The sequence below is a fragment of the Hypanus sabinus genome, chromosome 1 (genome assembly GCF_030144855.1).
Source record: "Hypanus sabinus isolate sHypSab1 chromosome 1, sHypSab1.hap1, whole genome shotgun sequence".
Classification (NCBI taxonomy): Eukaryota; Metazoa; Chordata; class Chondrichthyes; order Myliobatiformes; family Dasyatidae; genus Hypanus; species Hypanus sabinus.
The window spans coordinates 140,078,119-140,105,552 of NC_082706.1; the positions used below are offsets into that span (position 1 = coordinate 140,078,119).

At 43.3% G+C, this 27,434-nt stretch overlaps 1 long non-coding RNA gene across 1 annotated transcript in view; it reads left to right on the plus strand.

The window, feature by feature from the left end:
- Nucleotides 1–6,590: 6,590 nt before the first annotated feature.
- LOC132398183 (uncharacterized) overlaps nucleotides 6,591–27,434 on the plus strand; it is a 30,714-nt gene continuing 9,870 nt past the window's right edge. Inside the window, exons 1-2 of the long non-coding RNA XR_009513564.1 lie at nucleotides 6,591–6,730; nucleotides 22,563–22,760. This is a non-coding gene — a long non-coding RNA (uncharacterized LOC132398183). The remainder of the gene's footprint in view (nucleotides 6,731–22,562; nucleotides 22,761–27,434) is intronic.

Below are 27,434 nucleotides of genomic sequence, written 5' to 3' on the forward strand. Positions count from 1 at the left end.
TCCCTGCAAGCTTTGAAAATCCACCTCATTATCCACAACACCTCCTACCTTAGTATCATCGGCATACTTACTAATCCAATTTACCACCCCATCATCCAGATCATTTATGTATATTACAAACAACATTGGGCCCAAAACAGATCCCTGAGGCACCCCGCTAGTCACCGGCCTCCATCCCGATAAACAATTATCCACCACTACTCTCTGGCATCTCCCATCTAGCCACTGTTGAATCCATTTTATTACTCCAGCATTAATACCTAACGACTGAACCTTCTTAACTAACCTTCCATGTGGAACTTTGTCAAAGGCTTTGCTGAAGTCCATATAGACTACATCCACTGCCTTACCCTCATCAACATTCCTCGTAACTTCTTCAAAAAATTCAATAAGGTTTGTCAAACATGACCTTCCACGCACAAATCCATGCTGGCTACTCCTAATCAGATCCTGTCTATCCAGATAATTATTAATACTATCTCTAAGAATACTTTCCATTAATTTACCCACCACTGATGTCAAACTGACAGGTCTATAATTGCTAGGCTTCCTTCTAGAACCCTTTTTAAACAATGGAACCACATGAGCAATACGCCAATCCTCCGGCACAATCCCTGTTTCTAATGACATCTTAAAGATCTCCGTCAGAGCTCCTGCTATTTCTACACAAACTTCCCTCAAGGTCCTGGGGAATATCCTGTCAGGACCCGGAGATTTATCCACTTTTAAATTTCTTAAAAGCGCCAGTACTTCCACCTCTTTAATTGTCATAGGTTCCATAACTTCCTTACTTGTTTCCCACACCTTACACAATTCAATATCCTTCTCCTTAGTGAATACCGAAGAGAAGAAATCATTCAAAATCTCTCCCATCTCCCTCGGCTCCACACATAGCTGACCACTCTGATTCTCTAAGGGGCCAATTTTATCCCTCACTATCCTCTTGCTTTTAATATAACTGTAGAAACCTTACGTATTTACTTTCACCTTATTTGCCAAACCAACCTCGTATCTTCTTTTAGCTTTTCTAATCTCTTTAAGATTCCTTTTACATTCTTTATATTCCTCGAGCAATTCCTTTACTCCATGCTGCCTATATCTATTGTAGACATCCCTCTTTTTCCGAACCAAATTTCTAATATCCCTTGAAAACCATGGTGCTTTCAAACCTTTAACCTTTCCTTTCAACCTAACAGGAACAAAAAGATTCTGTACCCTCATAATTTCATCCTTAAATGACCTCCATTTCTCTATTACATCCTTCCCATAAAACAACTTGACCCATCCACTCTCTCTAAATCCCTTCCCATATCCTCAAAGTTAGCCTTTCTCCAATCAAAAATCTCAACTCTTCTCTCTTCATCTCTCTCTCCCTCTGGCAAAAGCCCACAAAATCAACTGCTCCCAGAACCTCAAAACAGGGCAACAAAATCCTGATTGGCTAACATGCAGCCTATCTCCAGGAATAACCCAAACATTGCTCCTACATAGAAACAGTTACTTCAACAGTGAAGATTACAAAGAAGCCATTACATTAGCAGTGAACCCTCACAGTGTGTTACACAACATTTAAGATAAATTCGGATAAGTACCAGGATGGGAGGCTATGAAGGGCTCTGAGCCAACTGAAGTCAATGGGACGAGGCAGAACATTTGATTGTGATGACAGGGTGGCTGAGGGCCTGTTTCTGTGCTGTGTTGTCCCATGACTTCAAAAGCAGCTTTGTTAATGTGTACATTAAAACATATACACCCTATTCTCGTTACATGCGATTTGTTTAAATACACCAGATTCTGCAGATACACCTATTCTCGTTATATGCGGGGACACGTTTCTCGCAGTCGACGCATGATTGGACTAATTATTTAAACGGAGAAAATAGGGATGCGTTTCTAAATATGTTTTATCTGTAATTTATTCACATTTTCATACCAATACGACACAAAAGCAGTACCACAAGGCACATTTGTATAATATTTCATCAATTTAAGGTATTCCATGTAACAAATCATAGAAAGTTAACATACTAGAGTGTACAGTACTCACCAACAATGGCAGGTGTGTTCGCTCTGGGAGGTGAGTGGGTTGTGGTGTCGGGCAGCTTTACGTGGATAAGGTGCATGGATGGTTGTGCTTGTCGGGATCACATCGAGCACAGCAAGAGGTGAAGGAAGACTCACAGAACTCTCAGAACTGCCGGCACCGGTTTGAAGAAAGTGGTGAGGGTTGTTTGCTTGGCAGCAGTTCGTTTTTCAGCATAAATTTGCTTGTAGGGAAGACGGGTTGATGGCAGGGAACGACTGAAATGCTGACTCCGTTCTAAACTTGGATCCATGTCCAACGCCATTTGTGCCAACTGCTCCGACTTCCACCAATCCCTCACCGTTGGTAAACTCCAGGGATTTTCAAAACCGTCTGTTGCTTGCGGCACCTGAGAGATGGTTCGCCGTAAAAAAAAATACGCCTTGAATGTGGATCACTCCTTGGTCGAGTGGTTAAATCAGCGATGTCGTGTTAGGCAGCAGTAAACGCACTGTTGTATTACGATGAATGCTGCCCAAATGTTAAGGATGGGCTGGCACATTGTCAAGCAACAGAAGAACTTTAAAGGCAAGATCCTGTTCCCGGCAGCAGCGTCCCAGAGCTGTGTTACCTTCACCTGATGCCGCGCTGTTTATAATTTCCAACTCTTTTTCAAGTGTTAAAGCGGTTCTCTGCCGCTCGGCTGATGGCCCAGGACCTGACATCGGACGCTTGGGAGGGAGGCATAGTTAAATATTTCAAGCACAAAGTCAGTGCAATGTAGGTAAAACCAACAAAAGGTTAAGAGCGCAAGATCGCGAATCCACACCTTGCCAAAACCAACGTGAGACTAGCGGGAGCGAGAGCGTGTTGCGCGCGCACCTGACTCGTGTTGGCGGGAAAGCGGTTCTCCTCATCCCAACGGAGAGACTGTGAGGCGTGCGCGCGTGACTGGTATTGGCGGGAAAGCGGTTCTCCTCATCCGAACGGAGAGACTGTGAGGCGTGCGCGCGTGACTGGTATTGGCGGGAAAGCGGTTCTCCTCATCCCAACGGAGAGACTGTGAGGCGTGCGCGCGTGACTGGTATTGGCGGGAAAGCAGTTCTCCTCATCCGAACGGAGAGACTGTGAGGCGTGCGCGCGTGACTGGTATTGGCGGGAAAGCGGTTCTCCTCATCCCAACGGAGAGACTGTGAGGCGTGCGCGCGTGACTGGTATTGGCGGGAAAGCAGTTCTCCTCATCCCAACGGAGAGACTGTGAGGCGTGCGCGCGTGACTCGTATTGGCGGGAAAGCAGTTCTCCTCATCCCAACCGAGAGACTGTGAGGCGTGCGCGCGTGACTGGTATTGGCGGGAAAGCGGTTCTCCTCATCCGAACGGAGAGACTGTGAGGCGTGCGCGCGTGACTGGTATTGGCGGGAAAGCAGTTCTCCTCATCCCAACGGAGAGACTGTGAGGCGTGCGCGCGTGACTGGTATTGGCGGGAAAGCAGTTCTCCTCATCCCAACGGAGAGACTGTGAGGCGTGCGCGCGTGACTGGTATTGGCGGGAAAGCAGTTCTCCTCATCCCAACCGAGAGACTGTGAGGCGTGCGCGTGTGACTGGTATTGGCGGGAAAGCAGTTCTCCTCATCCCAACGGAGAGACTGTGAGGCGTGCGCGCGTGACTGGTATTGGCGGGAAAGCAGTTCTCCTCATCCCAACCGAGAGACTGTGAGGCGTGCGCGCGTGACTGGTATTGGCGGGAAAGCGGTTCTCCTCATCCCAACGGAGAGACTGTGAGGCGTGCGCGCGTGACTGGTATTGGCGGGAAAGCAGTTCTCCTCATCCGAACGGAGAGACTGTGAGGCGTGCGCGCGTGACTGGTATTGGCGGGAAAGCAGTTCTCCTCATCCCAACGGAGAGACTGTGAGGCGTGCGCGCGTGACTCGTATTGGCGGGAAAGCAGTTCTCCTCATCCCAACGGAGAGACTGTGAGGCGTGCGCGCGTGACACGTATTGGCGGGAAAGCAGTTCTCCTCATCCCAACGGAGAGACTGTGAGGCGTGCGCGCGTGACTCGTATTGGCGGGAAAGTGGTTCTCCTCATCCCAACGGAGAGACTGTGAGGCGTGCGCGCGTGACTCGTATTGGCGGGAAAGCGGTTCTCCTCATCCCAATGGAGAGACTGTGAGGCTTGCGCGCGTGACTCGTATTGGCGGGAAAGCGGTTCTCCTCATCCCAACGGAGAGATTGTGAGGCGTGTGCACGTGACTCGTATTGGCGGGAAAGCAGTTCTCCTCATCCCAACGGAGAGATTGTGTGGCGTGCGCACATGACTCATATTGGCGGGAAAGCAGTTCTCCTCATCCCAACGGAGAGACTGTGAGGCGTGCGCACGTGACTCGTGTTGGCGGGAAAGCGGTTCTCCTCATCCCAACGGAGAGACTGTGAGGCGTGCACGCGTGACTCGTATTGGCGGGAAAGCGGTTCTCCTCATCCCAACGGAGAGACTGTGAGGCGTGCACGCGTGACTCGTATTGGCGGGAAAGCAGTTCTCCTCATCCCAACGGAGAGACTGTGAGGCGTGCGCGCGTGACTCGTATTGGCGGGAAAGCAGTTCTCCTCATCCCAACGGAGAGACTGTGAGGCGTGCGCGCGTGACTCGTATTGGCGGGAAAGCAGTTCTCCTCATCCCAACCGAGAGACTGTGAGGCGTGCGCGCGTGACTCGTATTGGCGGGAAAGCAGTTCTCCTCATCCCAACCGAGAGACTGTGAGGCGTGCGCGCGTGACTCGTATTGGCGGGAAAGCAGTTCTCCTCATCCCAACCGAGAGACTGTGAGGCGTGCGCGCGGGCATCATATTGGCGGGAAAGCAGTTCTCCTCATCCCAACGGAGAGACTGAGGCGTGCGCGTGGGCATCATATTGGCGGGAAAGCAGTTCTCCTCATCCCAACGGAGAGACTGTGAGGCGTGCGCGCGTGACTCGTATTGGCGGGAAAGCAGTTCTCCTCATCCCAACCGAGAGACTGTGAGGCGTGCGCACATGACTCATATTGGCGGGAAAGCAGTTCTCCTCATCCCAACCGAGAGACTGTGAGGCGTGCGCACATGACTCATATTGGCGGGAAAGCAGTTCTCCTCATCCCAACGGAGAGACTGTGAGGCGTGCGCACGTGACTCGTGTTGGCGGGAAAGCGGTTCTCCTCATCCCAACGGAGAGACTGTGAGGCGTGCGCGCGTGACTCGTATTGGCGGGAAAGCGGTTCTCCTCATCCCAACGGAGAGACTGTGAGGCGTGCGCGCGTGACTCGTATTGGCGGGAAAGCAGTTCTCCTCATCCCAACCGAGAGACTGTGAGGCGTGCGCATATGACTCATATTGGCGGGAAAGCAGTTCTCCTCATCCCAACGGAGAGACTGTGAGGCGTGCGCACGTGACTCATATTGGCGGGAAAGCGGTTCTCCTCATCCCAACGGAGAGACTGTGAGGCGTGCGCGCGGGCATCATATTGGCGGGAAAGCAGTTCTCCTCATCCCAACGGAGAGATTGTGAGGCGTGTGCGCGTGACTGGTATTGGCGGGAAAGCAGTTCTCCTCATCCCAACGGAGAGACTGTGAGGCGTGCGCGCGTGACTCGTATTGGCGGGAAAGCAGTTCTCCTCATCCCAACGGAGAGACTGTGAGGCTTGCGTGTGGGCATCATATTGGCGGGAAAGCAGTTCTCCTCATCCCAACGGAGAGACTGTGAGGCGTGCGCGCGTGACTCGTATTGGCGGGAAAGCAGTTCTCCTCATCCCAACGGAGAGACTGTGAGGTGTGCGCGCGGGCATCATATTGGCGGGAAAGCAGTTCTCCTCATCCCAACGGAGAGACTGTGTGGCGTGCGCGCGTGACTCGTATTGGTGGGAAAGCAGTTCTCCTCATCCCAATGGAGAGACTGTGAGGCGTGCGCGCGTGACTCGTATTGGCGGGAAAGCAGTTCTCCTCATCCCAACGGAGAGACTGTGAGGCGTGCGCGTGGGCATCATATTGGCGGGAAAGCAGTTCTCCTCATCCCAACGGAGAGACTGTGAGGCGTGCGCGCGGGCATCATATTGGCGGGAAAGCAGTTCTCATCCCAACGGAGAGACTGTGAGGCTTGCGCGCATAACTCGTATTGGCGGGAAAGCAGTTCTCTTCGCATAACTGTGAGTTTTAGATGCCTATAAGGAGACATTGGTAGAAATAGGTTTCCCGCCTAACTGTGAATCTGCATTGTCTGAAGACATGTGTAACAAGGATGTGGAGTACTGGAAATCCTAATACGCCCAAAATGCCGAAAGGATCTTGGACTGAACTCTTTATTCTTCTGCATAAATTAATAAAGCCTGACCAGCTGAATTCCTTCAGCACTTTACGTGTGTTACTAAAAGGGGCTTTATTTGTCACAGGTACAAAAGTCCATTTTATGACAACATTTTTTGTTTTAATTAGGGCTTTGCAGTCTGGCTGATGGACTGAATGCTGTAGTGTACAGATAGCATCGAAAAACTACTAGAACTTTCTATGAACAGCCTGGAGTTAATGTGGGAGGAGGAGATGGATGTCCCCTCCCCCTGGTGTGGTCCGGTGTGTGGTTACGGGAATAGACGAGCGGAACTGCCGGAGCGCGTAGTGCCGAGCCCGGGACCGGTTTGATGGTCGCTCAAGATGCCGCTGCTGAGACTGGTAACCTGTTCGTGCGTCGGTGAGTTGAGCAGAGTTATTCCCCCTTTGAACCCGGCGGTGAGAACAAACGGTAGGGCTGTGCATGGGCTGGACGGGATGGGTTTGGAAATCAGTCTGGCCGTGGTTGACAATGTCGGGGGGTTCCGGCTCCGGCGATTGTTCTGTAACCTGTCGGCGGAAGAAAATCGACGTTACCAACTTTCCTTGGCCGTCCCACCCCTTTTTCTCGGCGGCCTAAGTGGGAAGAGGAGGGGGCAAGGGGCGCGTCACCTGAGAAAGGAGAAGAAGGGGGGGGGGGGGGGTTACTAAGGGCGAGGAATAGTGGAGGAAATTGGGCGAGTGGTTGAGGCAATGACGGGGTGTTTAAATGTGTTGTAGACAAAGTGATGGAGCGTCTTAAGTGTCCCTGTACGGATGTGCCTAGCTGTACACTGAATACGTAATAATGTGTTCAATGTTGTAAAGTTGGTGAACCAGCAACTAATTTGTACACGCCGACCCCCAAAAATGCTTTGTAATACTAATTCGAGGAATATATTTTAGCCAGGGCAGTAATGATATACCCCTACTCTTGATGGTTGTCTGGTACTCTCTGCGTCTAACTGATAACAGTTGCGTTACAGTTAACACCTCAAAATAATCCGCTTTGGTTTAGCACAACTCTAGCAGGACGTTGCCGAGGCAATTTAACTCTTTAAATGGCCTGGAATGGTGTTATGGGCAAGAAGCCTGCAAGGTGGCTCACACTGTTCGCATTAATATGCGAGTTGAATTTAAGTAATTTGGAGCTCTGTTTTAGACCATGTAGAAACATAGAAAACCTACAAGTCCTTCGGCCCACAATGCTCTGCTGAACATGTACTTACTTTAGAAATTACTTAGGGTTACCCATAGCCCTCTATTTTTCTAAGCTCCATGTACCTATCCAGGAGTCTCTTAAAAGACCCAATTGTATCCATCTACACCATGGTTGTCTGAATCCCATTCCACGCACTCACCACTTTCTGTGTAAAAATAAAGAGCAACTTACCCCTGACATCTCATCTGTACATACTTCCATGCAGAATCAGGTTTATTGTCGCTGGCATGTGACATGAAATTTGTTAACTTAGCAGCAGCAGTTCAATGCAATGCATAATCTAGCAGAGAATAAAATAATAAAATAAAAATAATAATAAATAAACAAGTAAATTAATTATGTATATTGAATAGATTTTAAAAAACATGCAAAAACAGAAATGCTGTATATTTAAAAAATAAAGGTGAGGTTGTGTCCAAAGATTCAATGTCCATTTAGGAATCGGATAGCAGAGGGGAAGAAGCTGTTCCTGAATCACTGAGTGTGTGCCTTCAGGCTTCTGTACCTCCTACCTGATGGTAATAATGAGAAAAGGCCATGCCCTGGGTGCTGGAGGTCCTTAATAATGGGATGCTGTCTCTCTGAGACACCGCTCCCTAAAGATGGTACTTTGTCGGCTAGTGCCTAAGATGGAGCTGACTCGATTTACAGCCTTCAGCTTCTTTCGGTCCAGGACAGTAGCCGCCTCCATACCAGACAGTGGTGCAGCCTGTCAGAATGCTCTCCACGGTACAACTATAGAAGTTTTTGATTGTATTTGTTGACATGCCAAATCTCTTCGAACTTCTAATAAAGTATAACCACTGTCTTGCCTTCTTTATGACTACATGGATATGTTGGGACCAGGTTAGATCCTTTGATCAATATTTGTAATCAATATGGTTGGACAGGAAAGGCTATTGATGTTCACATCAAGGAACTGGAAGCTCTCAATCTCAGCATCGTTGATGTAGACAGGATCACATGCACCACTTCCTTTCTGAAGTGGATGACCATCTCACTTATCTCATTGAGGGAATGGTTGTCATCTTGACACTATGTCATGAAGTTATCTATCTCCTTACTGTACTCTGACCACTACAGTGGTATCATCTGCAAACTTGTAGATGGAGCTAGAGCAGAATCTGATCATGCAGCCATGAGTGTACAGGGACAGAGTAGGAAGCTGCTGACACAGCCCTGTGGAGCTCCATTGTTTAGAATAATCGTGGCTGAGGTGCTGCTGCCTATCCTTACCAAATATGAGTCTTTTAGTCAAAAAGTCAAGAATTCAATTGCAAAGGGAGGGACTGGAGTTTGGTGATGAACTTGCTTGGAATAATATTATTTAAGGAAGAAGTGTATACAATAAAAAAACAGTCTGATGTAGGTGTCTTTACTGTCTAGGTGTTCCAGAGATGAATGTAGGTCCAGTGAGATGAAAACCGTTGTATAACAGTTTTGGTGGTAGACAATTTTCAGTGGTCCGATGTTGTCTTAGAGAATGGCGTGCTATGACCAGCTTCTTGAAGGATTTCATGATGGTAGATGTTAGAGAAACTGGGCAGTAATTTGTCTTTCTTTCAGTACTGGATGATAGTGGTCTTCTTAAAGCAGGAGGGAGCTCCATTCTGAGGGAGGGAGAAGTTAATAATGGCAGCAAATACCTCTGCCAGGTGATCTGCACAGGATCTAGGGACACAGTCAGCAATGCCATCTTGTTCTGAATTTTCCACAGGTTCACACTCCAGAAGACTGATTTTATGTTTGCAATGGTGACTACAGATTCAAGTGCACTAGAGACTGTCAGGAAGAATGTGACATATCCTTTCCTTTTTGTTTAAAATGTGCATAGGAAGTTCATGAGGAAGGGAGGTGGTGATGCTGCCTGACTTGGTTTTTGTTATAGTATCTTAACCATGTTTACAGCTGGACTGAAACTCAATCCTGTACTGATACTGCCCCTTAGCATCTCAGATACCTTTACAAAGGTCATATCGTGATTTCTTATAAAGGTCAGTGCCATTTGATCGGTGCAGATCTCAACTTCAGAAGAGAGTGCATGGTACGGTAGCGTTGCAGTTAACACAATGCCATTACAGCACCAGTGACTTGGGTTCAAATCCACTACTGTCTAAAGAGTTTGTATGTTCTTCCTGAGACCATGTGGGTTAACCCCCCCAACATTCCAAAGACATACAGGTTAGTAGATTAGTTGGTCACATGGGTGTAATTGAGCATTATGGGCTTGTTGCTGTAATTCTAAATAAGTAAAATAAGAAATAAGGAAAAGGTCTCCCTGTTCATCCTTGGAAACATTGCATTCTCTTTTCCTTTTTCTTATGCATGGAATTACAAAAGATTTTCTCTGTATCTCAGTACATTTGACAGCAATAAACCAACAACCACAGTTTTAATAAAATCTGTATCCTTTCTTTTCAGCTCAAGGTTTTACTCAATTTCTTCACATAGGACAAAACACTTATCCCAGAATTCAAACTTGATTATTCTGTCTTTATTTCATTTTATTCTCTTTTTGAAATTTTTCTTTTTTTTTACAATTTGCTTGGAAAAATAATTCACATCCAATTATTCATGAAGCAAAGGTGCTTGAGGCAGCTTTGATAGCCATTTTCCACAAACAGTTGCAGCACAAAAAACACTGGCTTCTAAAATAAAATGAGGTAATTAGAAATACAACGAACCATAGCAACTAATGTTAAAGCTTTATATAATTTAGTGTATCCAATTAAAATAAAGCACTCGTGTTAATTCAATATGAGTGCTAATTCGATAGAGGGTTCTAAATTAAATGTTTATGCACTGTATTCAAACAAAGACAACCTCTGCGGACCAGTTTAAATGAGTGGAGCAGAAGTGGCCAAACTTTCCAACTGATTGATTATAGTTCCAATCGTGGTTCATGTTCAGCTTGAAAGTCTAGTGCAAGTGAACTGTACCCTTACAGAGGAGTTGGAATAGTTGGAACAAGCAAGAACATCAGGGACAAAAAAACAGCAGTTACTGGAAGTTGGAGAATTCAGTGTTCATACCACCAGGTTGTAGACTACCTAGGCAGAATACGAGGAATTGTTCCTCTAGTTTGTGCTTAACCTGTGCTTGGTAGTGGAAGAAGCTGAGGACAAGCACATTGGTGTAGAGATGAGGAGGAAATTAAAATTGCTGGATTCCAGGAGATGTGGACAATTATGGCAGACAGAGCAAAGGAGTTCGATGAAGCAGTGATTTGTTTTTGCCCATGGGAACATCGGCTGCAATAAATAACACTGGAGGATTTGCAGGTGAAGGGCTGCCTCAACTGAAAGGAAGAGGTCCTGGTGAAACTGCACTGCATCATCTCTTTAGCAATCCCTCCAGAATGGGACACAACACTCCAGCTGTGGCCTGACTACAATGTGTTTCAATCTGCTTTGGCAGCAGACAAAGTTCATCACTCCTAACTCTATGTGGAAGATTAACTCCATCATTGGTGTAAGTCTGGGAGATTTGTGTATGTGTGACAGAGAACACTTGCCCAAACATTAGGTAATTTCATGCATCATTGGCCAGACCTTGGAATCTGTCACAAATAAATCTTAGTTCCTGCTACATAGTTTCACATATGGTAAAGAAAAATCCTCCCAAAGTGAATAGCACATATAAAGTGCTGGTGGAACTCAGCAATTCAGACACTTCACCTGCAAATCTGTTTGGGCTATCTATTGCATCTGGTGCTCCTGGTGCAGCCTCCTCTATATCAGTAAGACCTGATGCAGATTGGGGTACCACATTATCAAAAACTTTTGCTCTGTGTGCTTCAAAAGACGGGATCTCCTGGTGGCTATTGAACATTCTTCTGTGATTCAAGTTTAATCTGCAAATTGCCACTTCGCATGTGAGGTGGCTTCCTGGAGGTCGTACCTGGACTTCTTGTACTTTGCTGGGTTGTCAGTCCGGAGTGCCGCTGATCTGGTCCTCTGCAGTTTGTGGATCTCTTGGTTGAATCAGAGCTTCTAGGTGGGGAAGACTGAATGATTTTGTGAGGGCACACTCATCCATGAGTGTCATTGCAAAGTCTGTGTGAACCGTGATGTATTCATTTACGTCCTGTCATGTGTCCTTGAACATTGCCCCAGTCCACCGACTCATAGCTGCCCCTCTGTCTCCTGTGACGACCTCTTTGTTGTCCTTACCCTGGTGCCTTCCTCTTTAGGTTCTGCCCGTGATGGTGCTGACGAAGCTCATGAAAAACATTGGAGTGGTGAAGGCACACAGCGGGTTGGCTGAAATTCCAATTCTAGCATCAATGTACAGGAGCTGCTCACCTCCATCATGAGTAACTAAAAGGTCATCAAGAGTCGGTCAAACAGCCAGTTTTCAGATACAATCGGGTGGGAGGAGGACAGCCAGATGGTTGGATTTCCTGAAGTGAGGTCGAGGGATGCTGTGTTTGATGGTAGTGTAGCAATAGTTGAGTGCTGGGTCTTCTGGTGCTGCAGGTGATGTTCTGATGGTAGCTGGGCAGAGATTTCTTCAAGCTAATCTGATGTAAGCCCCTGGCAAGGATGTGAACGGTGTTAGGGTAGGCTGTTTCTTGTTTGCGAGTCATGGCACTCAACAGATTGAGTGCGAACTTGACATCTGCCTTTGGTGGTACGTAACCTGCAGTCAGGGTCACATTGGAGAACCCTCTCAGTAAGTAGAATGGTGAACACTTAATCATTAGATGTTCCAGGTTGGGAGACAAGACCACTCTGTCTAAGCATCATGGAGAGTTTATCATGATGCTGATACCACTGCCTTTGCCCTTTCTTGTGATATCACTGTTCGATCCACCCAGTGGACTGAGAGACCCTTGGGTTGGAGTGCAGTGTCTGGAGTTTGTGTGAGTGAGGGTGAGGGTGGGGGTGAGTGTGAGTCACATCTCAATGAAACAGAACTCAAGAAACTGTCATTTCTCTCTGATACAGTGATCGTGCCCTTAGGTTCTCTATCGTGCTCTCCAGTGACTGTACGTTGGCCAGGAAGTTGCTAAGAAATGGTGGCCGTGTTCCTCGTCGATTCTATCTGGACTGAAGACCTCCTGCAACATCCTCAGCCCCCAACTCTACTCATGCACAACTCTGAGGCCGGATTCTGCTCTACCTCCATCTGGAAGTTAGTAGGCCAGATCTCAAATAATGATGAGTCAGAATACAGCAAGGTGATAGAGAATCTGGTGACAACAAGATGCTAACAAGACAGCTGATCAACAACATCAGGGAGGTGGCACACATGCTCCTGTTTACATCCACAGTGTTGAGGCTGAGAGGTTGATAGCTTCAAGATCCTTGAAATGAACATCACCAATAACCTGACTTGATCCACCAACACTGATGCCCTAGTCAAGAAAGCTCACTAGTGCCTCTACTTCTTCAGCATGTCCCCTTTGACCTTTTTTTATAGACGCACCACAGAGAACAAAACTGCTCCGCGCCTGTCTGTAATAAATCAACGAGAGTTGTACGCAAAGCTCAGCACATATGAAAGCAAGCCTTCTCTCTATGTCTTCACTTCTCACTGCCTTGGTAAGGCAGCCAATATAATCAAAGGCCCAACCCACACCAGATATTCTTTCTTCTTCCAACAACTCCCATCACACAGGAATTGCAAAAGCCTGAAGGTGCGTACCACCAGACTCAAGGACAGCTTCTACCCTGTTGTTATGAGACTATTGTTATGATCAGTTATGATCATGAGACTATTGTTATTGTTATGCTGTTGTTATGATCAGCTAGACTGTTGACCTGACAGCCTACCTCTTTGTGACTTTTCCTGCCTGCACAATCTGTTTGCTAAAATTTGTAACCCTTTATTCTGCATTGGGTTATTGTTTACTCCTGAAATACCTCAATGCACTGATATGATTAAAGATCTTTATGAATGGCAAGTCTTAGGTACCCGTGGGTATCTGGTGCCTGTCATATGACCATGATGTAATTGAGCCTATGCTGGACATGAGGTAATGGGCTTATGATGGTGGAGTGACGTCATTTTCCCGCCAGTGGGAGGTCATGAGATAGCTTTTTTTAATAGGGTATAAAAGGAGAACCCCTCCATGTGACATGGGCAGTTCATGGCTGAATTCGCCAGTGACTCCATGTTGCTGCAAATTCGATGTTATGACGCAGTTTAATTTTAAAGTGGATATTTACTTTCTGCCTTAAGTTTCAAAGGTTATTGCCAGTAGTTTTGCTACAATACTGCCAGTTAAAATCCAGTCGGAGAGTGAAGATTCGTCGAAGTTCAGGAAGCTGAAAGATCGAGGAAAGTTGATGACAGATGTGAAGCAGGCTCAACCTTTATTTAATCTTCATACAAGGAATTAATAACTGTGTCCGTGTTAACTCCTGCTTTGCCAAAAGAGCGGAGAGAGTTGGATGCAGAGTTTCGCCAAGGAAAGGTCAGTGGAAAGCATACTTCGGCTGGGATCAGCAGTAATGTTGCGGAAGAGGATTTAATTCAAGGAAAGTCTCTCCTTTAACTGACTGTAAATCATTTGGGACTTTTTGCAATACTATTTTAAAGAACTGAGTTCGCATTTCTTGCTTTAAGAGCTGTTGGAGCTGCCGTATTGCAGCTGACTTCCGGTTAAGTTAGTCGTTGGTTTACTTTTTGGGTTTTTTTTAAGCAGTGTTTAATAAATGTTTTATTTGTTAATAAAAACCTGTCTCAATCATATATTCATTGTTGCTGGATCGTAACACAAGCAAAACAAAATCTATCTCCGTATTTCACTACATCTGACAATAATAAACCAATTAACCTAAAACTCGAACTTTCAGGTGGCCCAACCTAGAGAACACCAAGATGTCTGTTCTAACTACCAATTCACGAGCTGATACAACAGCAGCAGCTTGCAATGTCATTACTGAATCCATCATGATTAATATTTACAATTTATCCCAGCATCAGGCAGTTTAGACAAAAGAATCTCTGATTAAGTATTTGCTAAAGGTCAGGATATAAAATTTGCTCTCACCGATAAAACGCAATGTTCAATTACATTGGGTTATCTTGTCTTGTCTCACACTATATTCTACTATTATTATATGTAACCTCACTAAGGCCACTTAGAACTTCTCTTTTATTCAAACAAACTCCATTGTTCTCAATATTAAGTCAAACACAGCTGCCAAATTTCAGAAAAGAATGATTTTTGTCTTGAAAAATACCATTGCATTCTGCAAGTTTCATTTGTACACTTCATGGTTTACAATTCAAGTGGTGAGATATAGCTGTTTTAGATTCTTTATGCATAGTTTGTGGATATCACTGGAAAGGCTGGTATTTATTTTTTTTTGAAGTGTTGAGTTTATTGTCATATTTGCCAAGTGCATTGAAAAATATACTTGAAACAGCATCACAAGCACATACAAGTCACATTCACAAGAAAACATAAACATAAATCAAATACAATTTAATTAAAACAAAAAAGAAACCCAAAGAAATTAATTTTACACTCAGTGTCCACTTTATTAAGTAGCTCCTGTAAATTTCCTTCCCATTCTGATACTTGGTCTGAACAACAATTAAATCTCTTCTTCTTACTTTTGTAACATTTAATGGCAGTTGGTAGAACATAAGGTACATTACTGCCACATACTGAGTTGGAGTGTGGAGCAGAGGCAGGAAGTATGCCCACTAAATCCCTCCTCCCAAAAACCTCAAATAATATCAAAAGGTCTAATGCTTTTTAGAAAGTCAAATACACAATTATATACATTTACGATGGGAGTGATGTCCTCACAAACATTCCATGTTAAACTATGTCCATGCCAAAGATCTCAATTTAGCAGTTATATGTTTCCTTTGCACCTCACAGAGACTGTATTCAAACACGATATGCTGGACCGTTTCTTGACAAGTACACTCCCTACAAATGCCTGTATCATTCATATTAATTTTGAACAATATGTAAATTGGGTCCAATATGTAAATGTGTAAATATAACTTCTTCACTCCTTTTATATCCATCTGCCAGTTGAGTTCCCACCATCCTATGAATTTTATACAAATACCTTCCTTTCTTTTTCTTACCCCAATTTGGTTGTCAGTGATCAAATGGACTTTTTAAATAATGTCTATCACTTCGCTTCCTTCAACCCCAACATGGGCAGGGACCCACATGAAATGTATACCCAAGCCTAGACCCAGCAGCCTCAACACATTTTGTCCAATTTCAAGAAGAATGCTGGCTCAAACAAGAGGAAATCTACATTTGTTGGAAATTCAAGCAACACACAAAATGCTGGAGGAATTCAGAAGGCAAGGCAGCACCTATGGAAAAAAATACAGTCGATGTTTCAGGCTGAGACACCTCATGATGTTTGGCCTTCAATTTGAAATACCTGTTTTAATAGATACCAAAATTTAGAATGAATCACAGCATACTTCATTGACCCATTTCAAGGCTATTCTCTGATGTGAATTCTGATACTCTGTCTGATAATCTTTTCTTAATTGTCACTTGAAACTTTGTAACATAAAAAGAAACACCTGAATGACTGGTCACTGAATCTTTTGAACCATTGGTGTAGATGTGTAAGAAGTCATAATATCTGCCTTGAATATGTTGCTGAACTCTCTGTGCCACTGATATACGTTCACTCCTCATCTTGATCTTTTTCTGAATGTCCAAATCAACAATAGGCAAAGGAAAAAACCATGGAGGACTGACAGAAAGGGGTACACTAGGATCATATTCCACATTAAACCCAAGATTCATAGTCCATTCGTTTCCCAGAAGTGAAGACCATATGAATACAGTGCTCCCAACACTCTGCTAATGTTGCCAATATTGGACGACCAACTGTATGTCCTCTTGAGTTAACCCATTGTTAACTGTAACCTGTGTAAAGATACATCTCCAATTTCTATTAGTAAAGCCAACATCGTGGATGATTTAATAGCACCACAACATAATCTCAATGCTTGAGCTTGAAGTTTGGCTTGAAGTAAGACCATAGGTGAGGCTGACCCATAATCAAAGACAGATATGATTAAAGCAATATACATTTAAGTGACCTCCTACTCACACCCCAATCATACCCAACTAAGCACTTGAACACATCAGGGTTTTGTTTAACACATCTCTGGAATGTTATTCACCTACAACTTCCATGTTAGTCTTGTGTACATCCACATACCTAGAAACTTTACCATTGAATCTTGTTTAAGAGATTTATCATATAAAATGAGATCAATTTTGGGTGTGATGTTCCTTTTAGAAAATCATTTGAATATTCGCAACAGAAACTTGAAACCCTACCGATATACCAATTCCTCTACTTCAGTGGTTTTCAGACTTTTTCTGCTCATGGCCCACGTGTGGCTTTCATTTATCTCTGTGGCCCTCACCCTGCATGGTCTCCATTAATTGCTAAAGTTTCTTTTGGTCAACTGTATTAGTTATTCTAATATACAGTCAATATTTGTTTTAACCAGTTATGGGTATTATTGTGTTAATTATAATGTTACAGGTACAAATGAAAAATAAAACTATGTCAAAGCTCTGAAAAGGGTACTTTATTTATAATACATAATATCCTTTCAAACAGCAATGAAAAGAGCACTTAATATTGTTACTTTGGGTATTTAGTGAAACCCTTGAAACTAATGCAAGTTTTTGTGTATCTAATTGTATTTTGGTTAATGATATTCGAAGCTCACCTATTTTCACAACATCAGGATGGTTTTGAGCTTTTAATAGCAAATGAAGAGCTTGACTAAAACCACATTTAAGTAGATAAGAGGAGGGAAATCCAATTAAGAACAACTTTGCCTTCTCCCAGAGCTGTGGAAACTTATTTTGGACATCACTAGTTATCCAGGAATTTTGTTAGCTGTGTTTGAATTTTGCTTGAGCTGTTATATCACTCTGCAGCTCAATAAGACATTCTTGCTATGTGGTGTCAACTTCTGTCACATTCACCCAAAATGGATCCACCACCCAATCTGGAATATGCATTCCATAATCAATGTGCAGTTGTTTCAAGTGATCAAAATAGACAAACAGATCATCTTCCTGCAATTCTACTTTGAGTGAGCAGTGAGTGAACTCATTCCAGTGTCTTGTCTTTGTTGTCCCTATGTGCTGTGTCCAAGTGCTTCCTCAGCCTCCATGGCTGCATGTTTTCATCTGAAAGTGTAGTCATACAAAGTAGACCTAGTGGCATCCTTTTGTCCTGTGTGGATGGAATAAAACCATGGTCAGGATACACAGTGGAATATTGTTGAGATTTTATCTTCGATGCAATAGCCATGAATAATCTGATATAAAGCAATAAAGGAAAATTAAAAACATCTATTAGGTATATATCTATATAGATAACAGTAACAGCAATACAACTGTGTGAGGAGGATCTATAGAAAACTAGTAAGCATAATTATACTAAGTACAATCTCATGTGGAAAAGTATCAGTACTGAATATTCATGTAAAAATAAAACTAGCTTTTAGGGAATTTTTTTAAATATAATTTTTTTGCAAATATTTTAAAAATGTTATCTTTTGCAAGTTCTATGAGAAAATAAAGAGTGCGTAATCACCAAGAAAAGTGAATTGAGCTTCCTTTAAAATATGATGAGTAAAATTGTAGTGGTAGATAGTGAAGCAGGGGTAGATGTTATGCATTCTCACTTCTCTGCAGCTTAGCATTTCCTGGCAAATAACCCCACTGCTGTAACTGCAGCCGTCATATCACATTTTATAAGTGGGTCAGTGGAAGGCAAACAAAACAAGCATCCTGCTTCAAGTTCAGTGATTGGCTTTACTGCAGATACTGTAGCCCCACCCAATTTGCACTTGGTGATTTGGGGGTCTCAGCAGTCAGCCCTGCAGGGTGTGGACGGTGATTTATGTACGGCCTAGCAGAAGCAGAGATAACGATTGACATGCTGCACACCCCTCCCACACACGGGCGAAGCTGTTTTGCTGCTTCATTTCCATCATCTAGCATACTTTCCCATTCATTTCATTCAGGGATTCATTTCAATTACATATATTTCTTGTTTTACTCATACATTTTGAGAAAGTAAGGAGGCATGGGATCCAAGGGGACCTTGCTTTGTGGATCCAGAATTGGCTTGCCCACAGAAGGCAAAGACTGGTTGTAGACGGGTCATGTTCTGCATGGAGGTCAGTGACCAGTGGTGTGCCTCGGATCTGTTCTGGGACCCCTACTCTTCATGATTTTTATAAGTGACCTGGATGAGGAAGTGGAGGGATGGGTTAGTAAATTTGCTGATGACACAAAGGTTGGGTGTGTTGGGGATAGTGTGAAGGGTTATCAGAGATTACAGTGGGACATCGATAGGATGCAAAACTGGGCTGAGAAGCGGCAGATGAAGTTCAACCCAGATAGGTGTGAGATGGTTCATTTTACTTGGTCAAATATGATGGCAGAATATAGTATTAGTGGTAAGACTCTTGGCAGTGTGGAGGATCATAGGGATCTTGGGGTCTGAGTCCATAGGACACACAAAGCTGTTCTACACGTTGACTCTGGTTAAGAAGGAATAGGGTGTACTGGCTTTCATCAACTGAAGGATTGAGTTAATGCTACAGCTTCATAGGACCCTGGTCAGACCCCATTTGGAGTACTATGCTCAGTTTTGGTCACCTCACTACAGGAAGGATGTGGAAACTAGAAAGAGTGCAGAGGAGATTTACAAGTATGTTGCCTAGATTGGGTTGGGGGGGGGGGGCATGCCTTATGAGACTAGGTTGAGTGAATTCGGCCTTTTCTCCTTGGATTGACGGAGGATGAGAGGTAACCTGACAGAGATGTATAAGTTGATGAGAGGCATTAATCGTGTGGATAGTCAGAGTCTTTTTCCCAGGGCTGAATTGGCTAACATGAGAGGGCACAGTTTTAAGGTGCTTGAAAGTAGGTACAGAGTGGATGGCAGGGGTAGGTTTTTTATGCAGTGAGTGGTGAGTGTGTGGAATGGGTTGCCGGTGACTGTGGTGGAGGCGGATACGATAGGGTCTTTTAAGAGACTCCTGGATAGGTACATGGGAGCTCAGAAAAATAGAGGGCTACGGGTAACCCCAGGTAATTTTTAAAGTAAGTACATGTTTGGCACAGCATCGTGAGCCAAAGGGCCTGCATTGTGCTGTAGGTTTTCTATGTTTCATTATACATTTTCCAATCATATCTCATATAAACATAACCTTGTATCCTAAAACTTAGACACAATTTCAACCAGGTTTCCTTACACTTAACATCAGGTTTATTTTTCAATAAATTTCTTATAATATTGACCAATAGCTGACAGGCTTCTAGCATTCTATTGTAAGGTTAGAAAAAAACATTAACAACCCTGCTTTGAAGTCTGAGTATTTAGTTATTCCTTGTAAGGCTTCATTAATTACTTCTACAGTTACTTTTTTATCTCAATATTTTTCTGCAGCTTTTAATATAGTTGTTATAATTTCCATCCTTCTTTTAGTTTGTGTTGCACAATTTACCACATCTGCCATGAAAGTGCCAAACTAATATATCATCAATCAGCAAATCATCTGTTATACAATCATTCACTTCACAAACTGTCTGTATTTGGATATTAATGCATCCCAGTGACAGTCTTCTGTATTTTCTTTAGAGCCTTTACATGCGATATGTCCATTTCCACCCCAACTCCCACACATTTGCACAGCTTTCTTACAAGCATATCCTGCAGAAGCAGGATGTAATCCTCCACAGTTGCTATGTTTTAGCCCAACACCTTCTCCACAACTGCCATAATCATATTATGCACCACATCTACCACACTGCTTTTTTACCCTTTCAGAAAGCTGCTACATGATCAAACTTCTGGCATGGAAAATGTCTCAGAGGGAGTGGCACATACACTTGAACCATATCACTTAGACCATAAAACATAGGAGCAGAATTATACCATTCACCCCATCGAGTCTGCTCTGTCATTCCATCATGGCTGACCCCAGATCCCACACAACCCAATACAGCTGCTGTCTTGCCATATCCTTTGATGCCCTGCCCAATCAGGAAACTATCAACTTCAACTTTAAACATACCCACAGACTTGACCTCCACAGATTCACTACTCTCTGGCTAAGCAAATTCCTTCTTACCTCTGTTCTAAAAGGTCACCCCTCAATTTTGAGGCTGTGCTCTCTAGTTCTGGATACCCCCACCATGGGAAACATCCTCTCCACATCCACCCAATCTAGTGCTTTCAACATTCAGTAGGTTTCAATGAGATCCCTGCATATTCTTTTAAATTCCAGTGAGTACAGGCCCAAAGATGCTAAACATACCTCATATATTAACCCCTTCAATCCTGGAATCATCTTCATGAACCTTCTCTGGACTCTCTCCAATGACAACACATCCTTTCTCAGATATGGGGCCAAAACCTGTTGACAATATTCCAAGTGTGGCCTGACAAGTGTCTTCTAAAGCCTCGGCATTATTTTCTTGCTTTCATATTCTATTTGCCTTGAAATAAATGCCAACATATATAGCCTATATTAGTGCCTCATCACCTAAACATTTTGCAGCTATAATATTGAATTGCTGCCACATGATTGGCTGATTAGATAATTATATTAACAAGCATGTCTCTAGGTGTACCTAATCAAGTACCACTGAGTGTAGTGCAAAGTGATCAAAGTATTTCAAAGCCAGCGTGACCTGGAGGAGCTCAGCTGCTCAGAAAGCAGCTATGGAGGGAAATAGACTGTTGACAGTTTAATTCCCTCTATAAATGCTGCCTGACCTGCTCAGTTCCTCCAGAATTTTGTGATTGTTGCTTAAGATTTCCAGATTTGCAGAATCTCTTGTGTGGTGATGAAGGTTGTGTCAGTAGTTTCATGAACTGGATGGCTGAAGGAACGTAGCTGTCTTGAACCTGGTGGTGTGGGACTTCAGACTTTTATATCTCTTGACCAATGGTGGCTGCAGGAAGATGGCCTATTCTGGATGGTGTGGATCTTTGATGATGGATGGTGGTTTCTTGAGGCAGCACCACCTGTAGATACTAGTGATAGTAGAAGGGATGTGCCTGTGGTGTATTGGACTGAGTTCTCCACTTCCTGCTATTTATTTCTTTCCTGCAGATTACAAATTGCCATACCCAACCAAGATACAATCACATGGCCTAATTTCTGCAGAAGTTTGTTAGATTGTTCCGTGACAGCTGGATCTCCTTAATGTTATATGTATATGCATTCTCTGTGTATGTACAGTACGTACCTTGTATGTAAACTCCTTGTACAGAGTCATAGAGACAGAGTGTTACAGCACAGAATCAAGCCCTTTGGCCCATCTCGTCCATGCCAACTATTTTTTTGTTGAGTTCCATCGACCTGCACCCAGACCATAGCCCTCCATATACCTCCCATCCATGTACTTCTCCAAACTTCTCTTAAATGCTACAGTTGAACTTTATTCACCAATTCTGCTGGCAGCTTATTGCACACTCACACCACACTATGAGTAAAGAAGCTTCCCCTCAGATCCCCCTTAAACATTTCACCTTTCATCCTAAACCAATGACCTATAATTCTCGTCTCATCTAACCTGAAAGGGAAAAAGCTTGCATTTATTTATTGTATCTATCCTCCTCATAATTTTGTCTACCTCTATAAGACATTCCTTTATTTGTCTGCTCTCCAAACAATAAAGTCCTAACCTATTCAAGCTTTCTTTTTAATTCAGGTTTTCGAGTCCTGGCACATCTTTTTAATTTTTATTCTGCACTCTTTCAAGATTATTGATGTTTCCTATATGTGGTGACCAGGGATGTAGCTGTGAGTGGAGTGTGGTTAACTCAGACTAGGAGCTCATTTCTGGGGTGAATTCAGATGGGCATTATGTGCTGGCATTGCTGATGGCATCTACTCTCTCTCTGAATAAACACACCAAAAGAAACAGAGACACTGTTTCATGTTGATGACATTTTGCTTTTGGATTATGCTGTTTACTCTCTCTGTTTGCTTTCAGAAGTCCCAGGCGACCATATGGCTGGCTTCTGCTCTTGAGCTCCCAACAAACAGCCAAATAAAAGTGTGCCTATATCGAAAAGTCACTTGGAACGATAGCAAGCAGAACTCAAGACTGAAACTACAGCAGTATGATAAATATAGTCAGTGGATAGTTGCAAAATACAAATGCTTTCAGCAGTCAGAAGAGACGTGGTTGGTGAGTAAGTTACCCAATCAAACTTTAGAAAGGGTACAGAAGAAGTTTACTATAGTGGATTAAAAAATTCACTGCAATACTGGAGAATGAAGGGAGATCCAATGTAAATATACAAAGTTATGAGGGGTATAGATAACTATGAATTTTACTCAGTAAGTACTTGAGATCTATTGCCGGGGGACAAGTAACAGAGCTTTCAAAAAAATAGATCTATTTGAAGAGGAAAAACATAACAGTTGTAGGAGTGGGGCTAACTGAATTGCTTTTGCATAGAGCTTGTGTGGACTTAACAGACCAAATGGTGTTTAATCCAGATAATGATCTTGTACATTGCCATTAAATGCAGTTTGTTACACATTTTGTGCTAACTACCCGTGGAACTTCTGGTTTTTAATCAACAAACTTTAGTCTGAAAAGAAATCATACCAGATTGTTCCATGAAACCTGATCGTTTCAAGTCCTGTTGGGACTGTGAGTATATCCAGTGGTTCAATGAAATGCAAGGTTATTGCTGAAATCTGGTATCTAATTAGTGAGTTGGCTGAGGATGAAATGGCACAACGTTTCATTGCCTTGGAAGTTTCATGAATGATTATTCACCTTGTCAGGTAGTTAAATGAAGTCGGCAGATTTCTCAAGAATGCAGCTTTCACATGTTCTACTGTAGGGATTACAATTGACACATAGGGTCGCCTTGCCTTCCTGTTTTACCAGGTGACAAAACAAAATTGTGCAGATGTTGAACAACTGGAATAAAATATTTGACAATGGAAATTCTCAGTAGTTCACCTGGAGAGACAAACAGATTTAAAATTTATATTGGTGATCTTTCATTCTCCCCTATCTACCTTATCATCTTTTAATCTATCACCAATATTCTCCAGAGATAAAGCAGTATCTTCTTAAAATTTAGTAGTCATCAATTTTGCATTTTATGGTTCTAATACATAAAACTGTATGAATATAGAAGAGACTACAGATGCTGAAATCTGGATCAATAAACACACTGATAAAGGAACTCGATGGGTAAGGCAGCATCTGTGGAGAGAGAGGAGTGTTGAGCCAAGATCCTTTACCAGGACTGAAGGCTATGGAAATTATGTCGCAGTTACAATTGTTGGTGAGGTTGCTCTTAGAGTACTGTGTGCAGTTAAGCTGGAAAGGTTGCAGAAAAGATTTGTGAAGATCTTGCCAAAACCAGGGGTTCTGCGTTAAAGGGAGAGGTTAGTCAGGCTAGATCTTTATTTCTTGGACCATGGGAAAATGAAGGGCAACCTTTCAGAAGTGTTTAAGATTGTGAGAGACTTAGATAAGTCAGGTGGTTACAGACTTTTCATAGCATTGGGGAGTTCAAAACTAGTGGGCACAGATTTATGGTGAAAGAGGAAAGATTTAAAAGAGCCCTGATACAGTGTTGAGTACATGGAACAAGCTGCCACAGGAAGTGGCTCAGGCAGGTACAATAGTTATATTTTAAATTCAGAATCAGATTTATTATTACTGACTTACATGACATGAAATGTTGGGTGAACTCAGTATTTCAGGCAGCATCTATGGAAATGAATAAACAGTTGATACTTTGGGCTCAGACCCTTCTTCAGGATGGCAAAGGAAGAGGGGAATAATAAGATAGGGGAGGGGAAGGAGAATAGCCAGAAGGTGAAAGGTGAAGCCAGGTGGGTGGGAAAGGTAACGGGCTGGAGTGGAAGGAAACTGATAGGAGAGCAGAGTGGACCTCAGGAGGAAGGGAAGAAGGAGGGGCAGCAGGGAGAGGTGACAGGCAGGTGAGGAGACGAGGTAAGATGCCAGAGTGGTGAATAGAAGAAGATGGGTTGGGGAAAGGGAGGGTATTTTTAATTGGAAGGAGAAATTGAATTTCATGCTGTCAGATTGAAGACAACCCAGAATGAATATGGGGTGTTGCTCCTCTAAGCTGACAGTTGCCTCCCTACTAACCTCCCTCCTGGCACTTATCCCTGTAAGCAGCAAAAGTGCTACACCTGCCTATTCACCTCCCTGATCACCTCCATTCAGGGCCCCAAACAGTTCTTCCAGATGATGCAACATTTCACCTGTGACTCTGCTGGGGTCTTCTATTGTATCCGATGCTCCCGATGCATTGGTGAGACCTGTCGTAAACTGGGAGACTGCTTCATCGAGCACTTCTGTTCCATCCACTGAAAGCAGAATTTTCTGGTGGCCAATCATTTTAATTCCTATCCTCATTCCCATTCCAACATGCCAGTTGATGACCTCCTCGTACCATGATGAGGCCTTTCTCAGGATGGAGGAGTAACACCTCATATTCCGTCCAGGTAGCCTCCAACCTGATGGCATGAATATCAGTTTCTCCTTCCAATAATTTTTCCCTCCCACTTCCCTCATCTTCTGTTCCCCACTCTGGCCCCCTACCTCTTCTCACCTGCCTAACACCTCCCCCGATGCCCTTCCTTCATCCCTTTCTCCCATAGTCCACTCTCCTCTACTATCAGATTCTTCCTTTCCAACTCTTTACATTTCACCTGTCACCTTCCAGCTATCCTCCTTCCCTCCCCCACCTTTTTATTCTGGTGTTCTCCCGCTTCCTTTCCAGTCCTGACGAAGGGTCTCGGTCTGAAACTTCGAGTGCTTATTCATCTCCACAGATGCTGCCTAACCTGTTCAGGTCCTCCAGCAATTAGAGTGCGTTGCTTTAGATTGCCAGCATCTGCAGAATTTCTTGTGTTATATGACATGAAAGTTATTGTTTTGCAGTAGCAGTATACTGCAAAGATATAAAATTTTAAAAAGTGCAAAAAGAGAAGCCCTCAGATAGGTATATGAAGGGTTGAGTTTGGAGGGATATGGTTCAAATGCAGGAAAGTAGGTCCAGCTGAGTGGGAAATGTGGTCAGCATGGACTGGTTGTGTGGAAGGGTCTTTCATTCTTGTGGTATTGCTTACTGTCTCTCTGACTTTATAAGGAAGAACTTGCTCAACCTGAGTGCTTGGAACTTAGAATGCACTGTCTGATGAGATGGTAGGGCCAGAAACTTAGAGGGTATCTAAGGAAGAATATTTACTTTTCAAACAGTGGTTAGAAACTGCAGTTCATTACCTGAGGCAGTGGAGGCAGACTCTCACCACATTGAAGTACTTAGAAGAGCACTTGAATCACCAAGACGTGGAAGGTTATGGACCAAGTGCTAGTAAATGACATGTCCTTGATGAGAATCACACATAAAATGCTAGAGGAACTCAGCAGGTCAGGTAGCATTTGTGGAGGGAAATGAACAGTTAACTTTTCTGGTAAAGATTCTTCATCAAGACTATCATTTCCTTCTAGAAATGCTGCCAGACCTGCTGGGTCTTTCTATCATTTTGTATATGTTGTCCTAGATTTCCCACAATGGTAGAATCTCTTGTATGTCCTCGATGAGCACTTGATGGTCTTCGTGGAAGCAGCTGGCCAAAGGACTTCTCAGACTTTTTTTTAAACAGAGTAAGTTAACGGTACATGTCTCAAAGTCAGATTCACCAGCAACTTGACACTTAATGCTTTCCAGTTAGCACAGTCTCCTTTACTACAGTCTTGTTAATCCTTCCTTTTTTCAGAATTTACCTAATTCTTTTCGAAATTCCTATTGAATGCTCTTCCATTGCCAAAGAGTCATCGAGTAATACAGCATGGAAACAAGCTCTTTGGCTTGACTCATTCATGTTTCAAATCAAGCTAATCCTGTCTGCCCATGTTTGGCCCATTTTATTCTACACTGCTCCTATCCACATATTTATCCAAATATCTTTTCTCAATGCTCTCATTATGCCTACCTCGATTACTTCCTCTAGCAGCTCATTCCATATATATGTACCAATTTTTAAGGAAGGAGTTGCCCATCAAGTCCTTTTAAATCTTTCCTTTCTCACCTTAAACCTATGGTCTCTAGTTTTTAGTTGCACTGTCCTTCAAAACAAAACTGTGTGCATTCTTCCTCTCCATGCCCCTCATGATCTTGTACCCACAAAGTTCGATGTTACAGTACTTAAAATAATAAAGTTACTTTTTCTAACTATTTTAAATGACATTTGATTTCTTATTCCCATTATGGCATATATTTAGTTTGCCATCCACCTGTCTCCTCCCTCAATATTTCTCATTGCTTATTGTATTATCGAAGTGTCTATCAGGAATTGAATGGCATAAATTATTCAGCTTCTCACTAGAATCTATGTCTCTCCCACATTTCTATTGTGTCTGTTTTGCACAAGGTTAGATGTGGAAGTCTGCAAATGTACATTAATGTTAAATCACCAGTTGTCCATTTTACCATCCACTTCAGGTCCCTTTTCAATGCTCTAAAATAATAAATGCCACAGCCCTTCATTCACCTGTCTGGGATTATAAATAACTCATTTGTGGATATTATTTCATTAATTTCTTTAGGCAGCAAATGCATCAGAAACATGGGAGAGCTCCAGACTGCAGTGAGCCACAAATAATTTATGCAATGCCTTTGCAAATAAGTGCCAGTCAGGGTGACAAATAGTGATGCGTTTCTTGACTTGATAACATGGTATTAACCAGCACAATCTAAACGAATCCCCAGTTTTGCACTTCTAAAACACGAGATGTAAAAATAATCCTATTTCTCACATCTGACGGAGTTAACTCTGAGGAGTAAACTTAACTTGATTT